Consider the following 3074-nt stretch of genomic DNA (forward strand, 5'->3'; position numbering starts at 1 on the left):
GACTGTATGACCGTTCAAATGATGAGCATGCAACGACTTTACAGAAAAAATACCAAATGTTGTTAGGCGCCATACAATTGACCCCATTTATCATTAAGGGGATGTAGAGCACATAAACATGGATATCAAACATTTAGGATAGCCACATTTAGGTGAGCTCAGGTTTGGACAAAAGGATGAGATACCGCAAGAAAAAACTAAACACGCAAAAGGCTTGCATATCTTGCTAATGAGGAGAACCTTAGGGCATATCCACAGGCACCCCCAAAGGCCCCTCAAACTGAGTATGTGGTGTTGGGCAGAAACGACACGCGGTGGCAGTCCCCCTCGGGTGCAGGAAGTGTGGGCGGCCCGATAAGTTGTATGGAACCTTGTGCTAGCCCCTATACAGAAGGAGCGCCCTAGGTGCGCTTTTAACACATTCCACATTGGATATCTTTCACGGGCCCCTCCGGTCATTCCCATTGTCCCTCTTTCCACCCAAGCGCTCAGCCTCTTTCCAACACCATGAGTCTCCTCTGCTGCGACCCCGCATCGACAGGGATTGCTTGACCACGGAAGCATGGCAACGCCGCTATCCGCTCGTAGCTTCTACGATGGGTCGATGTCGTCTGCCGCCAACTCTCACTGATTGTCGCGCCACAGATTTATGACCAACCGCCAAGCTCCTCATCTCTAGCCAACCCTAACAAAGGCCTCCAACGTCACATGTGTTGGCCCGCATCTCTTCAACCGTGGCGGCTTTCTATTTCCTGCACTCACCAGTACAAAGATCCAGCCAACACCACCCCGCGCCGCCTCGCATGCAAGATGTTCAGATATTTTGCCAGGTGATTTTTTGCTATGTACTCGGTAAATTTAGATAGTGTCTGTTCGTTTGATTGCTTAATTTTTAATGCCTAGAAATGGGTAGTGATGATGAAATGACGGTACAACAATTGATGGAAGAGGAGATCGTGGCCAAAAGGAAAAAAAAAAGGTTCATGCTAATGACTTCTCTTCTTCATCTACAACCTCCTCGAATTGGAGGTCCTAGACAGGAGAAGAGTAAGAACAAGAACGGCAGAAGATGAGGCCGTCTATTTTCCCAACGACCCAACACATGGGCCAAAAACCTTTCGCTGACATTTTCGAATGAACAAGGAGTTGTTTTTGGATATTGTGCAAGGTGCGAGAGATTAAACGGTGACTTACTTCATTTGAAAAAAAAAGGTGCACCGGTTTGGTTGGTTTCTATCATGCTTAGAACTACACGGCTGCCTTGAGGTTTCTTGTATATGAAGCTCTTGCCGATACAGATGATTACTATCTGCATGACTGAGTTCACATGCTTTGAAACGTGTACAGGTTTTGTAGATGGTTGTGGCAGAGTGGTGACTTGCTAGCACCTTCAAAAGGTATGTGCGACGGTCGCTGAGGTTATTTGGGAGGTCCCGGTGGAGACGCTGTTTTGTGCTCTGGAGTTTAAATTGTTGGCTGTACCACTATCTTGGATGTACTAAAACATACTCTAAGGACGGTAATCTACTAACCTTGAAAAAGAAATCCCAGCAGTACAGTACGATCCTCCCGTCACCACGATCGCAGATCAAATCAGAACTCTACAAACTCGCAGGCCAAGATTAGATCGACAGATCATACGTACGTACGGTAGTGCATTAAAACGCTGCCCTAGAGCCCGGCGTTCCCAATTGGCCGGCGCGCGCCGTAGTGCTTAATAATTGCAGCCGCTAGTAAACAAAACATCCCGGAGCGGGTCCCCGGCGACGGGACGTAACATAGCAAAGCCATGGCCCGCGGCCCGTCTCCGTCGCGAGACCCCGCTGGCTGGCCCCTGCCCCCTAGCTAGGCCGTCCCGTCGTCGTCCTCTCCGGCTCCGGCTGGCTGGGTCGGCTCTCTGGTAGGAGTAGTACGTAGTACGCAGACGCAGGGGCACAGTAGCAGGTGGGATAGTTACGTAGATTCCCCGGGATACGGGGGGCGCTACGGTCGTCCCGTCGCCGGATTGTCAGTGTCAGTGAGGGGACGGGGCACGTTTCACATCGCCATACGGCGCAGGCATCATCTTCATCCAGCTGGGCTAGCTGGGATGCTACGGGTACTGTGGTACCACTACGCGAGATGTACCATACGGTGCGCTCGGAGGCCGGAGGAAGGGATGAGATACGCGCGCGCAGGCCTATCTACGCCGAGCTACGAGGAGGTGACGTGGCTGCTGTTTCCATTTAACGTCGCATCCATCCATCACTGGGTACTGGTACTGGACTGAGTGAAAGGAACTAGTCCTCCGTGGTTGTGAGCTTTTGTTGTTACTGTAGCCTTTCCTGTGCTGCCAATGTAGCTCCATGCAGGCATCCTTCCCATGGCCATGGCCGGCCACCCACACCCAGGCTATGGCTACTTGGAGTAAAACATGGCGATTGATCTAGCACAGTGGCGCAACAGTGCCATGGCACGTGGAGACCGCCGCCACTGTGCAGGCTGCGACCGGGATACTGTTGGAGCTCTCGTGCTCGTGCATGGCGTCAAGGGTGTCGTCAAGCTGCTCGTCTAGCTCTAGCTAGCTCGTGGAGTCGCGCGTGGTCGATCAATGGATGCGCGCAGTCGCAGATCCATCATCATAAGGGCATCTCCAACCGTGCGACCCAAACAGACGCGCTGGGCCGTCCGTTTTGGGCGTTTGGGTCGCCGCCCGGACACGCGGACAGCGGCCCGCGTCCGCGTGTCCGTTTGGGTCGCGCGCTGCGTCCAACGCGCGGACGCATCGCATAAACCGGAGAAAAACGAAAACAAAAAAAGAGGCAAATTTAAACGAAATTTGATTAAAACATATGCCCTATTTTGGGCAAATTTATTACATAGCCCTATTTTGGGCAAATAACTAACAAAAGAAGCCCCTATATGGGCTTTTAAATTTAAACATATACTAAAAACCCTCTATTAGGGTTTGGTCGGCGGCGCGGTGGCCGCCGGTGCGCCGCCTAGCCCTCGTGGGCGTCGTCGGCGACGTCGTCGTCGTCCACCCCGGGCGGCGACGGCGCCGTCGTGGGCTGGAGCGCGCCGGGGACTCCGGC

The sequence above is a fragment of the Lolium rigidum genome, chromosome 4, assembly GCF_022539505.1.
Source record: "Lolium rigidum isolate FL_2022 chromosome 4, APGP_CSIRO_Lrig_0.1, whole genome shotgun sequence".
NCBI lineage: Eukaryota > Viridiplantae > Streptophyta > Magnoliopsida > Poales > Poaceae > Lolium > Lolium rigidum.